Source organism: Megascapheus bottae, chromosome 1, assembly GCF_031878675.1.
Source record: "Megascapheus bottae isolate mThoBot1 chromosome 1, mThoBot2.hap1, whole genome shotgun sequence".
Taxonomy (NCBI): domain Eukaryota; kingdom Metazoa; phylum Chordata; class Mammalia; order Rodentia; family Geomyidae; genus Megascapheus; species Megascapheus bottae.
This window is the reverse complement of record NC_143509.1, coordinates 87,996,276-88,021,760: the sequence shown is the minus strand read 5'-3', so window position 1 is coordinate 88,021,760 and position 25,485 is coordinate 87,996,276. Positions and strand designations below refer to the sequence as shown.

Here is a 25,485-nt window from a genome sequence, read left to right as displayed (position 1 = left end):
AGGCTTGATATACTTCTTCCATTCAAGTTGATACCAACTCCAACAACAACTTAAACTCCACAGTGATGACGTCCCATCAGCTGAGGCAATTTGTGTAAAATACTGGGATAGAAGGAAGTACAAGACTGGCTACACTGATAAAGTAACATTCTAACCAACTCTACACTATTTATGGAGCACCTTGTTAATATATATAAAATTAGTTAAATAATCACAGACAAGAGCATGCCATACAAACATGAAGATGGTAAGTTTACCATTTCTCTTCTGGAAAACAAAGCTCATGTTATTTTCTTTCTTTTCAAGTTTAACTTCAAAATGAATAAACTTCATTCATGTCTTCTTTGTCATCCCTCATTCTACTACTAGTACTAATTTTGCCAAATATACTACTAACTCTCTTTGGTGTTAAGCCATGTTGATAAAATAACATACTTTGTAAGAAAAGTCTGGAAACACACATAGAAGGATCAACTTCCCTCTCAAGTATCAAAAGGTTTTATTTAAAATATAATATCAAATGCATTTATTCTATATGTGATATTTTCTTTTTAAGATAAAATATACTTGCTTATACTTAAGGAAAGTTCATAAAATTATGACAATCTAGCAATTTGTTTAGTGCATCAGTATATGCATAATTTTATTCATGAAAATCAACAGAAAGAAGTATATGTCATTTATTCTTTTTTTCATTATTTCTAAAATTTGGCCTCAATTACATGGCAGAAAATTAAGCCATAGCAAAAGACAATAGGATCCCAATCACCAGACATTTACATAATAAATTATATCCTTGTGGAAAATTCTCTGTTGTTTCATAAGTATCAACATGTGTTTTCTAAAGGAATGGAAAAATAATAGAGATTGCAACAGTCAGAACATGATTCTATATTATGAAAAGAACTGTTCAATTATTTTTACTGGAAATACCATTTCTTGTCAAGAGAAGGTTAGAAAAGATTGGTCTTACTTTTAATTTTTTTAATAATTATATTTTTAAAGGGAAAAGTTTCTAAAGTGTACGAAGAAATAAATAAGTCATGTATATTTTACCACACAGGATTTAACCCTGTGCCTTAAAATGTGTAATAGCTGTTTGGACTCTTCTACAAAAACTAATTGCTTTGATTTTTTTTAATTAAAAGTTACATTCATAACAAGCTCAAAGAATGATCTGTCAGAAAATAAAAAGCAAAAATAAAATTAAAAAAACACCCAGAATTCTCATGAAGGAATAACTAGAACTGACATGAAGGTATAAAGGGTACTTGTTTTGAATATTTTTATATACATGTATGTAAATGAACAGACGAATAGTAAAAAAAACCTTAAATCACTGTGTAAACTGTTGTCAAAGTGTTTATTTAATAGAATGTGACCCAAGACACAAACTAAATGTGGTGGCAAGTTTCCCATGCTTTACCAAAGACTGCAAGATTTTTCAAATTGCCCTTTGACTAAGAAATGGGGAAAACATTAAAAAGTGGAGCCATGTATTTCTAAAACAATCTATTAAACAAAATGATTTTGTAAAATTCTATGAAATACCAGTACCCCTGTCTTACTGTTTTCTACTTCATTTTATTCATTTATTTATCTATCCATTTATTTGTAACATATTTTATTGTGTAAAGGTGATATACAGAGAGATTACAATTATGACCCAGGTAATGAATACAATTCTTCTTGAAACATGTCATTCCTTCCCTCATTCTCTCATAGTTTTTGTCACTATCCATACCAACAAGTTACACAGTTCATTTTTTACATGGTGTCTAGTGAGAACCCTTGTTATATTTGTTCGTCCTTTGTCCCAACTTTTCTGCGCTCCCCCTCTCCCTCCAAAATACAAATAAACTAACAAACAAGAAAAATGGACAAGACAGCAAAACTACAATAACAGCAACAACAACAACAAAACCCATTCCCATTTCTTTGAGTTTATTTCATAAAAGATTACTTTATATAATTATATGCACATAGCTATTGAAACTTAGTCATCCAGACCTATGAATATGTTCCTTTGGTCTCGTTATTTGAATTTCTAGAGACCTGCATAATTTATCATGTCCCAGTGTATTTTTGTTGTTGTTGTTGTTGGTTGTGGTACTTGAACTCTGGCCTGGGAATTGTCCCTGAGCTCTTTAGCTCAAGGCTACCGGCTACTGCCTACCTTTGAACCACAGTGCCTCTTCTAGTTTTCTGATGGTTAATTGGAGATAAGAGTCTCAGGACTTCAGTGCCTGGGCTGGCTTTGAGGGCCCGGGCTGGCTTTGAACTGTGATCCTCAGATCTCAGCTTCCTGAGTAGCTAGGATTACAGGCATGAGCCCCCAGTGTACTTTTTTAAACCATGAAATGTGTTAGTTCCTAATTTTTAAATGTGAATAGTCTCTTTCTAATATAATCACTCTGAGTATATTAAAAACTTGAATGATAAATGTGACTTTATTCTTAAATAATTACATTTTTTTCTATGTGACCTTCTTGTCCTTTACTCCTAATATGAATTAAACTACTAATCATAGATTAATCAAAGTGATTGTAGATGGACTTTTGTAAATAGGTGATACAGAATGAAAATAATCATTTTAAAATAAATAAAGTAAAAATAATTCTCTGGTAAAGAAAATAGACTACAAATTCTAACACGGAGAAATACGTGAAAATAAGTTTCAGCTGATCATGTTCTATAAATATCTTAAAGGGAATGCTGTGTTGATAAGATACTTCTAGTTGTCTTTGGTTTATAATAAGTTAATAAATAAGTGATTAAAAATAGCTATCTAAAAAGCTATTAAAATTGTTTTGACACATATTGATGCTGGATTTGTAGAATTTGTAAAACACTTGTAACAAAGATACTGCATCAAAATGGGTTAGACTTAAATTATAGATTTATTTTCCAGTGGATAAGCTGACTAGCAGAGTGAGAAAATTTAAGACTAAAAGCATCCACACTAGAATTATATCAAAAAAAAGTATTAACTCCCGTGTTTGTCAGAGTTGATTTAAGAATTTGATCATCTAATTTGCCTCCTTCAAAGGAAACACACAATAACATTAAAAAAACAGGTGGCATAGCATGATCTAGATATGAGTCCTATCCTTCAAATGATTACATTTGTAAAATAAGAGCTGATGATGGCAGACTCACACTAATACATCAAATCTCAGGTACTAAGTAGGAATGAAATTGGCTGTGACTTAGCAGGGTACTGAGTTCACCTTCACAGTTCTGACTTAAAAATTACTCATTCTGGTTCAAATGTTGTTATGGTTTTGACAAGTTAAATGACACACTCAGTGACTTGCCCGGCAACATCACAGTCACATTAAAGCTCAGGATGAAATAACATGTTTGACAAAATGGATAACCTGTGACAAAACAACTCATTGGGAAATGTCACTTTGCACTTATGAATCACCTACCATCAGACATGCTTAGTACCCAGGAGGCTAGCGATATCACTAGAGGAACATTCCCGACCAAGAATAATTAGATTTCTCCAGAAACCGCTTTCAGAGTAAGCTTTCAGTCTGTCACAATTAAAAGCAAAAGCTTCCTATTAAGGTATGGGAGCATTACAAAATAGGCCTTTTTGAAACAAATGATCATGGAAAAGGAAATAATCAGCTTGGGTTTTTTGTGTTAATAGAGAAATACCAGAGCAATAAATAATTGGCACCCCATATTCTGATTGCTGAGGCTATGTGGGTGGTGGGCATATGTTTATGATTTTTCTTCCAGGAGTGATGCTGGATCCCAAAGGAAAGAGGGCGATGATCTCTGACAAGAGTGGAAGCAAAATCCACAAATCCAACCTCACTTCATCTATCTTCCAAATGCTGATAAGAGAGATTGGTGCTATGTGCTTTTAAGTAATTTAGGGATGTTTGCTGTGCAACATACATGAAATTTGGTACAATGACAATTCCTTTCTTTCTCTCTCGCCTCCCTATTTTTCTCTCAAAAACATATACATACATGTAAATTTAATGTCCAATCATGTTTATTAGATAAACCTTTATTAGATAAACCTTTATTAGCTAGATAAACCTATCATTTAGGTAAAACTTCCATGTCATTCCACATGGTTTCATGAAGCTGAGTTAAGAGAAAATCCTGAACATATTAATATTATTAAGCTATGAATGTTAACTTTATTACAAAGCAATCTGTTGTAAGGAAGAAGCTGGGAAATCTGTTAATAATTATCTTCTAAAATATTCCCCCAGGTCCCACAGATAGGGCCAACAAAAATATTCATAACTGAGCAATTGAATTGCAATTATTTCTAAATATACAATTTTTAAAATAGAAACAATAAAATTTAATAGTCAATGTCACATGAATGCAAATGCTACAAAAATCCCTGGTAGAATGTTAATGTGGGGTTTGTTTCCTAGTAAGAAATCCATTAAGGCTTACAATGTTTGTCTATTACTTTTAAATTACATCCAAAAAGCAATTAAAAAATAAAAAAAACAACTTTGATTTTCTTCCAAATAATTCCAAGAATGACTAGTTGGTTGGGAGGATTCTAATTCATATTTGAAAATACTTTCCTCATACAATCTCTTAGATATTACCATAAATTTCTCATCCTGGTCACGCACAAAAGTAGATATTTGTCAAAACACCAATAGTCAGTCTCCTATGATTTCTACTTATCTTTCTTTCTTTTAAAGAACACACCTTATTTCCAAAACCACTGTTTTAGATTTAGAGATGAGTATTTACCCAAGGAAAGAGTGGCAGTTGATCCCATGACTTATAGAAAAGACTTACATGTCAATTCAGTATCATTAGGTTTTTTTAATTTTTAAAATCATTTTAAATGCTAGGAGATTTGGAAACTGCCATAATAATGATTATCTATCTCTATATATATTTTAAATATTCGTTTACTTAACTAAGATATATTTTTAAAAAGGTTCCACTTACCTTATTTAATGTTTTTGTTTCCCTTAAAATATCATTGAAGCAATACAGTCACCTTTACTAAATATTTAACTATTTCTGGTAATGCGCATTCACAGTACAGATTTCTAATATATAAAGACAATCAAATCAACCAGACAAGGCCATATGGAGTTTGAAACCACCAAATAATGGAATAAATGTTAAATGTGTTAGTCAAGCCTCAGAGTAGCATTTCCCTTGTGTCATTGTGTTAAGCACTCAGGGATGTATCCATCCCATAATTTGAGACATCTAAGCCTTTAGGCAAGAAGTAGATAGAAAGCAAATGAAGTTTAAGATACAGAAAATTGATTAGAAATAGAATTGAATTAACACCTAGAAATTAGATTGCTTATTTAATTATTTCATTTAGTTTTCATTTTCCTTCAATTACTTTTCAATCTTTTGCAATAAATGGAGCCAAATAATAGATGGGAAAATGTTCAAGAATTCTCTTTTTTATAAAATTGAATCTGTGCATAAACTAGGAGTGTGAAAATATTGGGTAAACTATTCAGTATGTCTAGCTTATAGTCATACAATTTGAAGAAAACCCAGTTAAATAAAAGTGGTACCAAGACATGTGAAAGGGTATCAATGTATGTGAATTAATGCACCTTCTATCTGGCAAATATCATGTAACCCTTTTACTAATTACAATAAAAAATTTTTAAAAAAAAGAAAAAAGAGTGATTTTTCTAATGATTTTGAATTTCTTCAATTTTCAATGTAAAGAAAATGCCAGATGACCTAAAAGCAATGTTTTTTGTGGTAAGTGCGCCTTGGAAAAAATCAATATCAACTGAGATACAAATGCTATTACAAATTATACTATCATTCAGGCTCTTGAAACTGATGTATTGAAACATGTCTTTTTACTAAACATATTAGCTAAAAAGTTTAAAATATATATAATTAGAAGCGAATGTCAATATATATGATCTTGAAGGAATGAAGCAGAAATAAGCAATAATGCAGCAGATTTATCACAAGCTCTATAGCATTTGAAGATGTTAGAGTATTAGATCTAAAATCATTGTAGATCTACAAGTATTCTAAGCATTGCATCACTTGAGGTTATATTCAAAGAAGCACTTTTGGTCCCTAATGATAACTCATAAGATAATTAAGGGTTATTTGCTTACTGGGAGCTAATATTCTGATTTGAAAATATAAAGAGGCAAAGGTAAGGCATTTCTCTTAAGCCTGTTGTTTACGCATGCTCAATAGTACATGTCAGAGGAGAGGCTGGCCCATGAGCCCCAGGGCTACAAATCAAATAGACATGTATGTGCTATAGGAACTCCTTGTTAGCAAGGGCCAAAATGGTGTGTCTGTGGGTATTTCAAACAACAAACTTGCAGTTTAAATTATTTTTCCTCTTTCTTTAGGGATCATCTTGCTTGTACAAAGTTTAGGATTGTTTCTTTTGTCTCAATGAAAATGAAAGTCATCTATTTCAAATGACCTATTGAGAGGGGAGAAAACTTACTAAGCAGCAATCCAAAAGGCATTGTCTGGACTTAATTTCAATAGCAATGTCACACTAATGAAAAGTATTTTAAACCAAGAAGTAACATAGCAACTCTGTTTTGAAAAGTAATTTGCATGCATGAATTTAGCTCTAGATGATAATCTTTGCAATGCTTTAAAGAGTGATGTAAATTGTCAGAATGTATAAATTTCTTGGAGATTCAGAGATCATTTTAGGTACATCAGTCAACTTTCATTCTGAAGAATATTCTCTAATTTAATTCTGAAGATTATGACAAATAATTGTAGGAATCCTATTAACATTTAAATCAATATGCTTTAAAATTGAATCCATAAGTATACCAATTCACATCACATCTACACATGCACTAGAGTCTCTAATGGTCTTCAGTGATGACCCTAGTGTGTACAGGTCTTTAAATCTGCACAGAGATAATAGTTCATATATTTAATCATATTATAAGGCAATTTAAGCAAAGTATTGACTCTGATATGTTAAAATGATCATTAATAACCTTTTATAAAAGGTAATTTATGAAAATGATAACTTACGTAGTCTCTTGCCTGCAGAAACTTTAAGTATAATGTTAAAACTAGCACAATATCATAAAATATCTCATCATTTTTAGTTAGTATGTAATAGTACTATGAGTTATTTACCAATACACAAAAACAAAAAGGGGCTCTCTTTCTGATTTGCACATGCTCTTCTTGTTTTGTATCTTTTTTATGTTTTGAGTTTTTATTTATTTTTTCCATATATTTTATTGTAATTAATAGAAGGGTTAAATTATATTCACCAGATAGAGGGTGCATTACTTCACATACATTGATATCCTTTCATATGTCTTGTTCCCCATTTCTCCCCCCCAACCCTCACACCTAATCTTGTTTTTCTCCCTTCCCTATCTGATTTTAAATAACCAAATACACATATGTCCAATATATCAGATAACAAGATGAAGTACTATAACAATATGAGATAAACAAGGGACAGCAAAAGAGATGACAATCACTCGTTATATGGCTTTTGTTTCTATATCCTGGAGGTCCTTTCATTTAGCGTCATTCTATACGGCCTTATTTATCTAGGTTTTGTTCTATTGTAAATCTCTGCTAGGAGAGCGCAACGTTTCAACTGATTATGACAAATGAGGGAAACCATTGAGCCTATGTTCCTTTGAGTCTGGCTTACTTCACTTAATATGATTTTTTCTAAGTTTTTCCATTTCCTTACTAATGGGGTGATGTCATTCTTTCTGACAGCAGCATAAAATTCCATTGTGTATAAATACCACATCTTGTTGATCCATTCATCAACTGAGGGGTATCTGAATTGGTTCCATATATTTCCTATGGTAAATAGTGTTGCAATGAACATCATTGTGCTAGAGGCTTTAGTATGTCCTTGTTTCTGGATGATTGGGTAAATGCCAAATAGTGGTATTGCTGGGCTCTCTATGTTTAGTCTTTTGAGGCACTGCCATACTTCTTTCCATAGTGGTTGAACGAGTTTGCACTCCCACCAACAGTGTAGTAGTGATCCCTCCTGGCTGCATCCCCTCTAGCATCTGTTGTTAGTAGATTTCTTGATCATGGCCATTCTAACTAGAGTGAGGTGAAATCTTAGAGTTGGTTAACACCTGCAGAAAACTAAAGTTGGATCCTTCTTTGTTACCCTGTACCAGGATTAACTCCAAATGGATCAAAGACCTCAAGGTAAAAGCAAATACACAGAAAACTTTGCAAGAAAGAATAGGAGATACACTAGGTCGCCTTGGCATGTGTTTTCTTGTTATTTTGCTTAGAAGACTAATGAGAAATCTAGTTTGAATGATTTTTCCTTTTTCTCATATGCATAAATATTTATTCATTCCATTTATAGATATATTGATATACATGCACAATGCAAATATAAGGCTACTATTAGAATCATAAGAGATAGCATATCTTTTTTATTAAAATTCTATTGCCTTAAGACATATTTGATTTTTTTGAGCTGCATAGAACCAGATAGAATATTTTGGACACTTTAAATAATTAACTTTTCATAAAAAACCTCAGTGACTAATACAAGCTTACAGAAATGCTTATGGTTGCCAGGCACAGTGGCTCATGCCCATTATCCTAGTTACCCAAAAGGCTGAGATCTGAGGATCAAGGTTCAAAGCCAGCCAGGGCACAAAAGGACCTGAGACTCTTATCTCCAATTAACCTCTAGAAAATGTAAAGTGGGAATTGGCTAAAGGGTAGGGTAGTAGCCTTGAGCTGCAAGCTTAGGAACAGCACCCAGGCCAAGTTCAAGCCCCATAATCTCCTCCCCCCCAAAAAAAAAGAAAGAAAAAAGAAATTCTTATTGTTTTTCTCTACCTTGTAATTTTCAGAATCTTAAATACTACTCAGAAGCAAGAGGGTAAAATCCAATGCAATAATTCATACACATTTCATAAAAGTTAATATTTCACAGTACTTAACATCAATACATAAGGAAATAATGGTAAACATCAAAATAAAAATGGTGACACTGAATGATATCATACAATTAAAGGATATGTATTGTAGAATGAGAATCTCTTCAAGATAAAGGGCTTTTTTTTAATGGCACTCAAAAATTTAGATAACATACATTAGATTTTTCTTGATGTTATTGTTTCTAAAACTAGATTTCAGCAGATTTCTATAAGTATGGTATCAAATTAGATATCCATATATGGTTATTCTCTCATTAAAACCAGAAAGTCTGTAGAACTGTAGATCAAAACATATAAAAGCTATTTAGAAGCTGGGTGTTGTGGCTCACGCCTGTAATCCTAGCAACTCAGGAGGCTGAGATCTGAGGACTGCGGTTCAAAGCCAGCCCAGGCACTAAAGATTGTGAAACTCTTATCTCCAATTAACCACTAGAAAATGAAAAATGGGGCAACAGCTCCAGTGGTAGGGTAATAACCTTGCGCTGAAGAGCTCAGAGATAAAGCCCAGGCCTAAGAGGGCAAGCCCCATGACTCACAAAAAATAAAAAAAATAAATAAATCTGTACGGTTTTGTGTGCAATCCACATGAGCTGCATATGAAAAATCATCTGAAAAATCTTGGTTTAGTACAAACATATATTAAAATAATTTTTTCAAACATGTTCTAATGATTACTATATAAAAGATAATTGTGATCTAACGGTGTTACGCAAAATACCATATTGTGAAGGAAATGCATCATATGAATACAGACATAAAGTTCTGTATTTATACATATAGCTCTGAAATATGATTATATAAAATTATGAGAAGGAACTCTTGTAAAAGTAATAAACTATGTGCTATCTGTGCTATCTAGCAAACATTCCTTCAGATCTTTTTTTTTTTAAGCTTGTTTACTGCAAGGGATAGACTACTAAGATTCAGAAGTGGACCAGTCATACCTTTAAGATTTCTTCAGTCAGTCATTAGTTAGTCAATGGTGTTCTCTTATGGTCACAATCAATTTGTAAATTCCAGTCCTCGAATCTTGAATAGTTGTATGGGATTATCATCACCTTTCAACAACCAGTATACTCCAAAGATTAACTCTAAGTTTTCTCTTTTCCCATTAGTTTAGATTCTTACTTCACAATTAATGAGCAGTCTTATTTTCTTGTTATAGGAGGTATCTCATGAAAAGTTCACGACTATCCTAAACAATGAAGTCTACCAATACTTAATGGAAACAGAGCAATGGATAGTGGTTATACCATTGCTTTAAGTCTTCTTATGCAGTTTTATTTGCACATATATCATCTAGACAAACAATTCTCTTGCTGACACAATATCAAACTTGTTTGACTTCTCTTTTATAAATGGAAATGTAGGCACTGTAAGTATCTAAAATTTTAGGGACATTCAAATTAAGATTTAAACAAGAAAGTATGTTCAAATTCTGAATTAGTTCAGTAAATACACAATTATACAAATTCAAAATAGATTCAATGTCTGCTTTTTTCATTGTTCTTAAATTTTGTTTGTTTCAGTAAGGCACCATCTCTCCATTGGAGCATAGGCTGGCCTCAAACTCAAGATCTCTTGCTTCTCCCTCTATGTATTGGAATTATAGATATACCACTAGGCCAGAATCACCTTGTTTATGAAGATGACATTCCTTAAGAAAGATTCTTTAATTTTGAGAGATCCTATAATTCCTTTAAATATGTTCATTTAGCTAAAACATTAATTTATGCTTTCTTGAATTATATGTTCCAAATTTACTCTAGAAATTAAAATCTGCAGTCTAAAATTAAACATCTTAGAATCCAGTGGGGTTGTTATAAGAAATATAACTGCAAAACCCACCTTCAAGGTATATTCAGCATTCTGAAATTTTACGTATAGGACTGATGATTTTGTTTTAAGATAATTTTCTCTAAATACACTGTACCCACTCTGATTTGAGAAACTGTTACTGCAATTGTCAGTAGATTTGTAAATCTAGCAAGACCATATGATCTTTCTTTCTTTCTTTCTTTCTTTCTTTCTTTCTTTCTTTCTTTCTTTCTTTCTTTCTTTCTTTCTGTTTCTTTCTTCCTTTCTTCTTTTTTTTTTGGTGTGGGGGGGCAGTCCTGGTGCTTGAACTCAGGGCCTGGGCACTGTCCTCAGGTTTTTCTCATGAAAAGTGTTCCACTACTTGAGCCACAGCACCACTTTTTCTATTTAGGTGGAACTGAGGATTCAAACCCCTGGAGCTTCCTGTATACTAGGCAAGACACTCTACCACTAGTCCATGCTATTGGCCCCAAACATCAGATTTTCTTATTGATTGATTCTTGATGTCCTCTAACAGAATCATATGTTGAAATCCTATCCATTAGTGAGATAATATTAGAAGGTAAGATTCTTGGGAAATAATTAGGATGAAGTCCATATGGATGGATTTGATGCATCATGTTGTGAGTGTGTGTGTGTGTGTGTGTGTGTCGAACTAGGCTGAGGCTTTAACTAGGGTCCAGAGTTTGTCCTTGAGTTTTTATGCTCAAGGGCAGCATTCTACCACATGAGCCACCACTCTACTTGTGGCTCTCTGGTGGCTTATTAGAGATGTGTCTTATGGACTTTCCTGTTTGGGCTGGTTTGAAGCCACGATTCTTAGATTTCAGCCTTCTGAGTAGTAGAGATTACAGGTTTGAGTGACCAGTTGGAGCTTTTAATAAAATACCTCTTATGGCAGAGGTGAATATGATAAATATTACACTATAAATAAATGAATATAATATACTGAAATCTAGTAAAAGCTGTGAAGGGAGACAGGAGGAGCAGAAGGGCTAAGAAAGAGCAATATAGAAAGGTGAACCTGGTCAAAGTATATTATGTATATAAATATACAGTTAATTTGTGCTATTTTTAAAAAGAGACTTCCTAGCATTTTCTACTTTTCTGTCTACCATGTGAGAAAAACAATTAAAAGACAACAGTTTTCATCCTGGTTCCTCACCAACGGCCAGCTGTGCTACTTCCCTGTTCTTGAACTTCGGATATTCCAGAACCATGAGAAACCAGTATGTCTTATATCAAAGCTACCATCCTTTGTTTTGCAGCAAAATTAAAAATTTGGCAGAGACCAACAAAGCCTATGAAAATAAAGTTTGTGACAACTTTGTTTGAGAAAATAGAAATAAATATTGTCAAACACAAGGAAGCAGCAAATTGAAATCATGGAGAAAAATGTTCCATTTTAGCCATCTCCAAAGTAATTTTTTTAATGTGCTAGGACAATACTTTTCTTGTTTCAATGAATTCATGGCATCCAAACTGATTTCTGTCATAAATTGCAGCAAAGTCAAGAGACTGAATTATCCAGACAACCTCTTTGTCTATTCATTGCATCAGCTGGAATAGCTTCATGTCATATACTGGAAATTATTAATAAGATCAGATATCGATTTATTCTTCTCCTAGATTAGTATAAGTTGGCTCTTACACTAGATGTTTTACTGAAAATTTATTGTTACATTGACATTATATTGTCCATTTTGCTCTATGATTTTCATGTAAACACAGCAAGTGACAGAACAAAGATGAATAGCCACTATCTGAGTTAACGTGAAAATATTAATATTCATATTTCCATTTTTGACTAAAAATAGTATGAAAGAAAACTGAGGGAGAAAGCTCAAATGTGTTGGAAAAACTTTTTCTTGGAAAATCATCATAAAATGGGAATATAAGGGGAAATTAAACATTAAATTTCATTGAGAAATTGGTAATACATTATATTTAAAGTTTCACCAATTAGTGAACATCTATAGATTTTCATAAGTGATGAAAGGCAATAAGAAGGTAATATGAAGAATATTACCAGAAGTTTTTAAAGTGCTCACATCACCATCTTCATAAAATAGATATAAAACTTTACATTTTGGAAAAATCAGTATTTACTTTTAATACCTTAGATATATTCCTGAATTTGGCAAAATACCTAAGTAATATTATACTTAATCAAATTAAACCAGGAGTCATCATCAATCTGAGAATCAATAAGAATAAAATGAGAAATTTCCTAATTTCTGTATGAATATGCCTTGAAATGACAACTTATAATATTGCCTCCTGCATTAATCATTTCATTCATCTTAAGAGTGGGACAAAATGATACAACTTTAGGAAAGGAATGCAATATAAGGAAGAGTGTATCTACACAGTGAGAATTCACATTCTTAGGCAATAAAACTCAGCCAAACAAATCTTTAATTTGACTTAAAATTCAAAGGAACTTTGTTTTGTACTTCATATTTTATTGGACTAAAATTTAAATTTGACTCTCAACTATTTCCCACAAAATTTTCAGTTAAAGAAATATGTTCCTATGCAGAAAGTTTTGCAAGTATCAATGTAACTTCACAGCTGAATCTTTCCGTAGGTGTTAATTTTGAAGCCCTGTATATTAATGACTTTTATTGCTTTTACTCAAAACAGAAAAGATCTATCATAAAAGTTGCAAATTTTCAGTAGGAACTAAATTAAGTGAATTTTGGGCATTGGCAATACAAAGTGGATGCAGAAGTCACAGTTTAGGAAGGCACAGTAGGTTTTTAATTTTATTTTAAAAAACAAATTTAGAAACTATATTTAAAATGTATTTCCTGTCATCTATAGCAGAACTAATACTATTATGAGCAAACAGAATCTAAACCTGGGAAGGGGGAAGACTAATTCTCCACCAAAACTCAAGCTGTTAATAAACACAGAAAGTTATTCTTGGAAAATCTCTGCCTATCAAATGGCCCAAACCATCTCTGGCAGCAGCAGAATCTTATCACTGAAACTGAAGTTCCTTGACAACACATCCAAGGTTATTGGAGTGAAACCATTTCAACAGAAACTTTTCGTTAGCTTTGTGTTCTTGGATATGTTGAACTTCCTTATGTGATAGGAAAACACATAGAATTAACAAATTCTATTAAGGAAAAAAACAAAAGTTTAAATGATTCTAAACATAGCAGAGATAATGTTATGTCCTTTTACTTTAATAGTGTAAAGTTCCAATTTGGATTGCTTTATAGGTAGACAAGATATTCCATAATATCCTTTGATTAAATATTATTTTAATTTACAAAACCATAAAGACATTAAAATATCAATATCTTATTAATATTTCAAAGGATGTGTTTGTTAAAAAATATTGATTTTAAAAGTTGTGACTGTTTATTCATCCATTAGCAATGCTAGAGTAGAGAAATAAAGACGGATTCTGTGTACCTTTTATTAAAATAAAAGCAGCATGTCTCCTTCACATAGCATAGAGAAATGCCTTAGAACAACAACAAAGCCCAAACTATAGGACCATTTGACTAAAATTTTTCACTCATTACTTAATAAATAAGATCTAAAAATAGTAGTTTATATTTGTATTTCACAAAAAGAAGCAAGTAGTTAACTTTTCAAAAGTTCAAAATTTTCAAAAAACTTCATGAATATGTTATATTCATGATTCTGCATTATGTGACTAGATAAAGAAAATAGAATGTATTTATTATAAAATCCCACTTATAATTAGAGTTTCATCTTAAGTATAATTATTTAATCAATAAGCAATGCTGATTCAATATGTTGAGTATAAAATTTATAATCACAGTTGTAATTTATATTTTAAAGTATTCATCTCTATAAAGCATATCTTCTATTGTGCTATATATTTTCATTTTATTATGCTATAAAATGATAGTAATATGTAATGGTAAAATTTCTGATGTTAAGGTTTAATTTTTCTTATTTCTTTAAAATACATTTTTGAAGAATAAGGCTAGTCACAATTGTTCTAGAACAATCTGTTTAAAATAGTGACTAATGTAGTAATTAAACACAGCCTTCTCTTAATATGGAGGAACAAATGGTGTGTGTGTGTGTGTGTGTGTGTGTGTGTGTGCACGTGCACACGCATGCACATACATATACATGTGCCTTTTTAAGGGCTGGAATTCAGGAAATCAGCCGGGGTACTGGCCCTGAGCTTTTTGCTCAAGATGTATGTTCTACCACCTGAGCCATAGCATCATTTTTGGATCTTTGGAGATAACATTCTCATAGACTTTTCTGCCTGGCTTGGTTTTGAATTGCACTCTTCATATCTTGGACCTAGAACAAAAATGTTTATAACAATCATATAAACTTTCACTGTATTTTAAAAATGAAACTATCAGTTGAAGTTCTATGAGGAGGTGAAGGAGAGGAGGCAGTAGAATGGTGAGAGGAAAATGTAAGATGCCAGTCATAATATCCTATAAAACAAGGAAAAGTGAGGGGAAAGATTGGATTGGGAGGGATGGAAGAGAATGATGAGTGAGGTGACATTAATGTTGGTGCATTGTATTCTAAGCTACTTTGTGGAATGGTAGTTCTTTCATAAAACTACTTTAAAATAAAAATATAGAAGTTAAAAAGATAATCATTTATATAAAAGACTATAACTTTCTGATGAAAGCAAACATTATATTTGAACTGAATATATTTAGTTGTGTAAATTCCAGAAGAGAATAGTAGAGATTTAGAGTTTTTGTCTTAATCCGCTAAGAAAATTGATTCAATCCAACTAAAATCTACTTTTCTTTTCAAATGCTGAAATGACAAAGCTAATAGACCTACACATTCTTCAAAAAGGCAGATACTTTAAGGCATCAGCATAAGGTATTTTTAGAAACCCAAACCTTGAAAATAGTTTGTAAATGTTTAACCTGGATACTTAACATTATTTTTATGATTTGCTTAGGACACACCTATATAATTTATTTAGGAAATACAATTTTATTCGAAAATAAAATAGAGAAAATATTTCAGCCAGAAGCACTAATAATTACTCCATTAGTTAAGCAAGTTCTCAAGACTGAATGTAAATTAGATCCTCCAATATCTTTTGTGATAAACTCTATTGCCTTCAATCTCCTGGAGCTAGGTCGGGAGAGACACCTCTAAGGGGGTTCAATAGATCAAGGTTGTGGAATGGATGTTTCTGTAGGAAAACATTTAATTAAGATGTTTTCCAATTTTGCATCTCCCTCTGTGCTGATGAAAAGGCTAGCTTCAGGAAGAAAAAGGGCCCCCCACCAGCTGTAAACAGGATAGAACAAAACAGCCTGTAGCTCTGTGGAAGGAAACACACGCCTCCCTGCTGGCTACTAATAGGGAGGAAGTAACCTCCCACAGACTTCAGAGATAAGCCTCAGAAAGTCAGGTAGGTACCAGAATCTAGGCACACCAAGAAGGAAGAGGAAACAACTAAGCCATTCATCATGGCTTAGTTCCACTATGCTGTCATAATGCAAACAGATTTCTGTGAACAAAATATCTGGGATAGATACATATATGCATGTGTGTATATGTATATATAATATATATGCTTATGTATAAAATATGTGTGTCTAATATATCATTATATGATATATTAGACATATTACATGATAATATATATTATACATATGAAACTGGAAGATAGCAACATTGGCCCATGTTCAATATATGGGTAAATGACCATATGCCATCATATATGTTCTGAAAAATGATCTATCATATAATGTCAATACTTGTAGCAGGTAAGTCCATTTCTTAACCATTAGTAAGAAGATAACCAGTTTACATTCCCTACTTTTGATTAGGTTGGCCAATCTTTGTCAGAGTTTGCACAGGATGAATCCTCACTTGCCTTGCACAGGCATTTTTCCACCTTCACCAGGCTACCTACAGTTTCTGAGGTGAATTTATAATATATAGTCCATGTGCCTTACCATGAGTGGGAATCAATGGACTTTTCCATGAATAAAAAGGACAGCAGCAAGGAAAATATTTGGCTTTTCAGTTTTTACATGTTAGTTCTCACATGGGACATCAAAATGGTGCTGTCTTTCTGTGGGTGATACACCTTATTAATTGTGGGCTTTCCAGATGGCCGATGCTATCTTTTTTTATCAGAATGGTTCCCGTGTACATGACTTAGAGACAATGTTCAAATCTACTATGAGTTAAATGATGTAAATACAATCCATTTATCTTTGATTGAAGTTGACATCATTTATTTTCTAGTTTATACTCTTATTACCGTGGAAATTTATATCCTGTTCTTGGTACTAACAAGACAAATAGAAAAAAACAAGAGAATGATGATTTACAATCTTCCTTTAAGTTTACAGTCTGTCTCACATCCCTTCCCCAACCCCCCATGACCAACACAGAGCCTGCTTGGGTTAAATCCCAATGTATGTAGTTGTGTGGTAATGATGTGTCTTAGTGCATGCTTAAAGAACTATATCAAGGCTACATTTGTCTGTACATTTTTACTTTTATTTTTATTTTTTGCCAGTCCGGGGGACTGAACTCAGGGCCTGAGCACTGTCCTTGTGCATTCTTAAGGACAGAGCTCAGCCACTTGAGCCACAGCACCACTTCCAGCTTTTTTCTATATATGTGGTACTGAGGACTCGAACCCGGGTCTTCATGCATGCTAGGCAAAGCACTCTACCACTAGGCCAAACTCATGGCCTTGTCTGTACTTTTACAAAGCTATTTGGGAAGCATAATATTTATTTGACTTTTGACAAAAATTTACACTACACTTTCAATTTATTCCCATTTCCTTATTCATAATGGAAGAAAAATGTACGTAAGATGCAATGAGAACATGGTTTTTTTTAGTCTTTCTCATATAGAAAGCATATGGTAGGAGAACTCCAGCAGAACTTCTCAATGTTGACTGTGCCTGAGAACCATCAGGAAAATGTTAAGCAACTATAAGAATTAGAACCGAATAAAAACCCAGTCAAACCAAAGCCTCCCAAAGTGAGGACTGATTATCTGAAGCCACACATCTCCATGTCTTACACATAGTAGGGAGATCGGGGAGTTAAAAGGTGAACATGTTTTACTTTTGGTAAGGACTACACATATCTAAATCACACAATTGGATAAATTTTGACATGGGCTGGCATGTAAAACAGTCATCACAATCAAGGTTTATCATCTACTTCTGAGCTTTTTGCTAATCTTTCCAAGTGTTTCTGATATGCAGACAAAGCCAAGAAAACATAGAACTATACAAAGCTAAAGAGATGTAGAATCTCTGTTTCTAGTAGCTTTACGTAATTGCCAGGAACCTAGCAAAATACTGGGGAAAATGAATCAAAAAACTAAAGTAAGAAATAGTAGGATTAAAAAAACCTTCACTTTAGAGTTAGCCATAATTAAGTATAATTTGATAAAAGACCAAGCTTTGAAACAGAATATTATTTTTATATATTTATGTACCTCAAATGTTATAGGGAATCAACAAGCATTTCTTTTAATCTAAATTAATCAGAAAAGAGATACATGTTCACTGTGATATTTAAATGAGAATCATGGGAAATACTACCAATAAATCAAGATAAGCCTGTACTCCTGGCTGCTCAGGAGGCTAAGATCTGAGGATCAAAATTCAACATCAGCCCAGGCACAAAAGGGCCTGAGACTCTAGAAAATGGGAAGTGGGGCTTGGCTCAAAGTCAGGGCTATAGCCTTGGGCTGAAGAGCTCAGGGACAGTGCCCAGGCCCAGGGGTAGGGTGGTATCCTTGATCTGAAAAGCTCAGGGACAGTGCCCATGCCAAGTTCAAGCCCCATGACCTACAAAAAAACAATCAAGAAGATAAAATGAATTATCAGTCACTTAATGCAGAACTGAAAGCTAACACTATAGCAAGAAGTAGTGAAATCAAAGGTGAAATGTGCAGAATGCCAACAAAGTAAAACGATATGACTTTCTACCTGAAATCACAAGAACCAAGAGAAAAAGGACCACAGTAAGTCAGATGCTAAATGAGGAATCAGGATACAAAAAACAAATTATTATTTTCTAACTTTACAGGCAACCAAATATAGTAATACTTTAATATCTTACATCAGTAAACTAAGCACTGAATCCATTCAATGGCTGCAGATGAGAAAGGATCATGCAGAAAACAAACTGAGGAGAAGAAATTTACATTCTGGTAACAGAGTCCATAGGAGGCAGAGAAGGTAACTCCTGTTTCTCCATTTAAAACTCCCATTCATACAAAGCGTTACAGGTTATATTAGATGCTGAGTATGTGAACGTTTTATTTGTTCTGATGTACATTTGACAGACTTATCTCTTGTGAACCTAATGTCATGTATACTAAGAAAGATGTAACAAATGCCAAATTTGCAGCTCTTTCTTTGGCTAATGAGTTCAGATATATAACTATCCATATCTTAGACATTATTGTTGTATCCAACAGTACAAAACATTGCTTTACAGCAACTCAGTTGACACCAGGACTAACAAAATTTGCCATCAAGATTCAACCGAAAGGATCCTTTCAAATTGTTCTATATAAGAATAATGATGATTTCATTTCTTCTACCTCAAAACTTAAGGAAATAAACTGTTAATGGAGATAATCCTCACAGTACAGTTAGGACATTTTCCCCAAATATGAACAAGTGAAAGTTTGTTTGTTTGTAACCTAACCAGAACATAATGATGAATCCATGGAAACCATGGTCATGTTTATATAATTTCATGCTAAGAAAATTAACGCTGAATAGTTTTCTGGAAGTGAAGCTTTATATTTCTATATGATATATTTCCTGTAGGTTATTTGCAAAATGTTTGTTGGTAAATGAATTAATTCTCCAACATGTTATATTCTACCTGCTTTTAGAGGAAAGTGATAAATGGGTATGTCATATATTTGCATTTCACAGTAACACTTTTAAAATGAAATAAAAAGGAATAGTAAATCTTATAAAAAGAAGCAAAACATGAAAATGGCTTCTGGTTTCAATATTTCAGAAAGTTGTGTTCGTGATTAAAAAATATGGAGATATTACAAGTAGCTCGACTCACCATTTAGATAGAAGCCTTGACGGTTCATCTGGATAACTATTCTAGTACACTTCTTGATGATCTGAAAGATGAAAGTAATTGATGAAGGAAGATCAATGAAACAACTTATATACCATTTTATAAAACATTATTTCCATATATTCCTTGCCTTTGACTTTTCCAGATTTTCATGAAGCTACATTGACACTGAGGATTTAAACTTAGTATGAATATTGCCTAAACTCAGTAAGGAACATGCCTCGTTCATTCACACACTGCCTTTAGTGTTAGGAGCTCCTGTAGCCAGCTTGCCCTCAACCTCAACCCTGACCTGCAGGAACCCCCCTGTGCAGTTACAAGAAATAATTCACTCTCAACTCTGACAAGAAACTTCCCCTCAAGAAAATCAACTGCCCCATTTTTAATGAGATTATTGAAAACTCTCTGTGTGGAAAGAATTATACAATAATGTTCATAAGAGAAATCTATCCTGGAAAGGTTTTAGTCTCAGTACTAGGCTTTTGTAATACATAAGATTAGCAACTGTATCATCAGTGAAAATATACTCTTTTTCTTTCATATATTTTTATTGTAATTAATAAAAGGGTTACTTCATAAATTAATATGTATCTATGATATACAAACCCTTAGCCTAATTTTGATTATATTCTAAAAACTAAGTGCCAGTGATTGTATATAGAGACTCACTTCTTGAACACTTGTTTGTTAAACATGTCATTTGAAATATGATGTAAAAAGCAATGTTAATAAATTCTTTAATAAAAAGGGTTATATTCACCAGATAGAAGGTGCATTACTTCAGATACATTGATACCCTTTCTCATGTCTTGGTCCCCATTCCCTCCCTCCACCCCCACCCCTCATCTTGTTTTCCTCCCTTCCCTATCCGACTTCAAATAACCAAATACACATATATACAGTATAACAGATACCAAAGTGAAATACTGTAACAATATGAGATAAACAAGGGACAGCAAAAGAGATGAGAGATACATAAAGGACAACAATCACTCATTATATGGCTTTAGTTTCTATATCCTAGAGGTCCTTTCATTTAGCGTCATTCTATATGGCCTTATGTATCTAGGTTTTGTTCCATTGTAAATCTCTGCCCAAGGTTTCTAATGATTATGACAAATGAGAGAAACCATTGAGCCTATGTTCCTTTGAGTCTGGCTTACTTCACTTAATATGATTTTTTTCTAAGTCTTCCATTTCCTTAGAAGTTGCAATAATGTTCCCAAATAAAGCAGCATAATTTTAAATAGTTTTAATAAAACCAGAAGCATTCTCACCAATTAAAAAACCCATTTTATAAGATGAGGATAATGAAATTTAAGGCAGAAATAGCTTTGATAACATTTTGTTTACAAGTAGTGTTCTGGCTAGATGGTAAATCTCAAAACTTTAGCTGGTGCTCCTTTAATTTTTTAATATGTTTTTTATAGATGTGAAGCATTAAATTATGAACTGGGAATTCAATATTGAGCAACAGAGATAAAGAATCTGACTTCATGAAGTTTAATTCTAATGATGTTTGTTACTTAAAATACCAAATATAATTTTTCCATATAATTACAATGTTTATAAAAATATCAAATATACTTTCCATCTATATAATGAATAGCGAATTAAAATTTTTACAAGTTGCCAAAATTTCACAATACAATTATAGTCTAATCCAAATCTAGTTACCTATGATAATTCTTTCCTAAACATTTTTTTTTTTTGGTCAGTAGTGGGGGTGGAACTCAGCTTGGACTCTGTCCTTGAGTTCTTTAGCCCAAGGCTACAGCCCTAGCCCTTGAGCCACAGTACCACATCTGGCTTTCTAGTGTATAACTGGAGATAAGTGTCTCAAGTTCTTTAGTATCTTTAATTCCCAAGCTGGCTTTGAACCACAATCCTCAGATTTCAGCCTCCTGAGTAGCTAGAATTATAGACAAGAGTCACTGCACCCAGCTTAGCTAAATACCTGAATATCTTTGACCTGTAGATGTACATTTTTGTTCAAAGATAAGGCTTAACAAAATTTGAAGAAACAAATATTTTTCTCCCATTGAATTCATTAAAGGCTTTTTATTCCCCCTTACTGATCTGAATATGTCAACTACCAGGCTTATTGTGAAGTTAAAAAACCTACTGCAGTGACTAAAAATTCACCATGTGCAAATGAGTAAATACATTCCACATGTAAAAACAAAATAAATACCTTGCAATTCATTCTGCACATGATATCTTAACTACTATTTTGTATTTCTGAACACTGAGTTGAGTTTTGCAGACATTTGTAAAAAAATAGAATGCCATAGCTTAAAAAGAAGTTCAAATTTCTAGATCTCCAAAAAGCTATTCTCACAAAATTTTGATACTTTCTACCAATAAAATATAACTACTTTATGAGCTACATTATCTTAATGAATTTGGAAATACTAACTACATTAATATTAACAGGGATGGGAGTTTGGCCTAGTGGTAGAGTGCTTGCCTAGCATGCACGATGACCCAGTTTCAATTCCTCGGTAACACATACATAGGGGGGAAAAAAAAAGCCAGAAATGGTGCTGTGGCTCAAGTGGTAGAGCTCTAGCCTTGAGAAAGCACAAGGATAGTGCTTGGCCCTGAGTTAAAGGCCCAGGGCTGGGGAAAAAAAAAATGGGCCTGAGAGTTTGGCTTAGTAGTAGAGTGCTTGCCTAGCATGCACAAAGACCTAGGTTCAATTCCTTGGTACCATATACATAGAAAAAGCCGGAAGTGGTGCTGAGGCTCAAGTGGTAGAGCTCTACCCTTGAGAAAACCCAAGGACAGTGCTTAGACCCTGAGCTCAAGCCCAGGACCGGCAAAAACAAAACAAACAAAAAATTACTTTAACATTAATTGGACAGGAGATGTTCTGCACTATGAAAACATTTGTTGAAATCTGGAAAACTAAGAATTCAAAGTAAATTGCTAATGTTTGCCTCCAATCAGAAGTTCTGTCTCAAATTATAGCAAGAAGAGATTACATAGAATATTTACAAAGTTTAATATCATTCTTGGCTAGGTTTTCTTTGTGAGAGAAATTGTAGTTTTGCAAACATAGCAACAAACTAGATTCACTTAGCATACCTCTGTGACTCATATGACATAAAGAACATTTTATGAAAGGTATTTCAACAAAGAAAACATACATGGTAAAAATTTTATCACTATCTGTCTATAATTAGCATATGTGATATTCTTTAAAAATGTCAAAATCTCAGTCTTTAGTAGCCAGTTCTGTCAGATAAAGTTACTATCTCTGTCGTCTTTATAGAATTATGACACTGAAAATAACAGTTATATTGTCAAGGTTTATAACCATTATTGTTAGCCACTTTCATGACACTTTCTTAAGGAAAGTTCCTCCAAAGATAAGATCCATACACATTTTTCTTAAGGACCTTCCACTTTCAGAATCATATTTAATCCATGCCTATGAAAAATTGTATTGCTTATCATCTAATGGAGTGCTCTTATTTTTAATTATCATAACTAAGTCTTGGTAATAAAATTTGAATTAAAAAATGACCAAATATCAGTTTATTCTTCTTTTATCCTTTTAAATTTAAAAGTTTCTTTCAGATCTCAATCTGTGAAATGTGTACATTCACTGATATCAGCTGTTACCTGGCTAGAAAAAAAGTCAAGGAATATACTAAGTACAATTTTGCTTGTTGCTGGCAATTCAGGGATTGAATAAACCATTAATGATAAAAAATATCTTCAGCCCTCATTTGTTTCAACTTATTGTTATACTATTTGACTTTGTTACCTGGCATATTGCATATGCATTTATTTGTTTATTAGAAATAGGAAAGGGAAGGGGGAAAACGAGAAGATTGGGAGGGGTGGGGGAAGGGAAATGGGGACAAAAATCATGAGAAGGGGTATCAATGTATGTGAGAAGTAATATACCTACTATCTGGAGAATATAACTGTAGCCCCTCTATACATTACAATATAAAAAGAAATAATACCATGCATACAGCATAAATAATCCACACGGATGCCAAATATATTTTACATACCTCTTTGAATGCTGGAAATTTAAAATAGATTGGTCCACTTTTTTAAAAAAATGTTTTTGATATTAAAGGGTTTTAAGAAGAAAAGAAAGTATTTGAGTAGGAATTTTCTAATGGTTACAAGAGTCATCATTTGCCCCAGCCGACTATACATCATTGATGAGTTTGACCCTGGAAAGAACATGATTTGATTTACCTATTTCTGACATCATTCTGATTGCTAAAAAGGAAAGAGATGAAGGGGAGGGGTGAGCTATCTCTAGAGGAGAAAAGGGCAAAGCTGGAAGGCTACTGTTAGTGATCCTGTCACAAAACACTAGCATCTCCAATTTAAATGAAGTAGAAGTAGACAAAAGTATAGGCAAACCAGATGTCTTTAGAATAAACTGTGGAAAGATGGCAAAGTCTGAACCCCTGCTTCCCTTCCCCTAACCCTTTCCTTTCCTCTTCCATCTACCTATTAGTTTAAGATTGACACCTGGGAATTAACCCACACTACAGCATTATCCAGATGGTGTATGTGACTCAGTCTTGCTACTTTTTTCATCACTTGTATCAACTCCTCCCTTCACAACATCATGGTCATTCTGTTCATATTGCCTGTGCTTGTATGACCTGCAGAAATGGTTTAATACCTTAGTGTGCGTTCTCCATCCATCCCAGACATTTCTGCTAATCATCCTTTTCATAAGGGTGCAATTCTATTGTTTTCCTACAAAATCACTAGAAGAGATCATTAATATTTAGAGGAAAAGATCTGTGGTCTTGAGCATGGAGTCCAATGGCCTCTAAAATTTGCTTAGCTGCCTTAACTTCACTGCTCTGTCATCATAACTTATTTACATGCAGAAACCACCTCATGCACCAAACCGTATCAAATGTGTTTTTTTGCTCCTACTCTCAGTTGATCCTTGTTACAAATGTGTCTATCACTGCTAATAAAACCCCCACTCCAAACAACCAGTTTCTTTATCAGAAGTTTCTCCAGGTTAAAAAAAAGTAACTTTTTACTTGATGACACCTGACAAATAGCTTATTTTTGATTGTCTAACTACTGTTGTACAAAGCTCTCAGGGGGAAAATGTAACATTATAGATAACTCATCCATTCATTTGTTTAATTTTTTACAATTAATTTCACTCTGCTGGTCCTAACATATTTGGAGTTCAATACTGCTGATAATATTCTAAAATGAATGAAAATAATTCATTTATTGCTAAGCCTTACTAAGGAATGAACATTTCTAAATAATCACTACAATTCTCTATGACTTTTCTGATTCTAATTTAAAACAAAGCCGATGCAAATTATTTATATTATCTGCACTTGTCTAGTATGAAAAGAACAAAGTGTCAGCATAGAACAAACTCTATTAGGTCAACTATTGACAGACCCAAGCCATTTCATGGACTTTGACTTGAGCTAAACTTGAGAAAACAATTCCAAGTTAAACTCTGAACTTCGGAATTTAGGAAGAAAGAAAGCAACCAACATAAATTAAGCATTTGGCTTAAACTCAACTGGCACTGTTTCTGGATACAGTTTTAAAAATCTGTTAGCTGTCTTCTTTCTCATTACCATAAGTAACCATAAGCAAAGCATGCAAATTGCTTAAGTCTACAGCAA

At 33.1% G+C, this 25,485-nt stretch overlaps 1 long non-coding RNA gene across 1 annotated transcript in view; it reads right to left on the bottom strand.

The window, feature by feature from the left end:
* The window catches only part of LOC150069564 (uncharacterized), an 87,815-nt gene that overhangs the window by 49,134 nt on the left and 13,196 nt on the right, over positions 1–25,485 (bottom strand). The window contains exon 2 of the long non-coding RNA XR_016535552.1: positions 19,814–19,874. This is a non-coding gene — a long non-coding RNA (uncharacterized LOC150069564). The remainder of the gene's footprint in view (positions 1–19,813; positions 19,875–25,485) is intronic.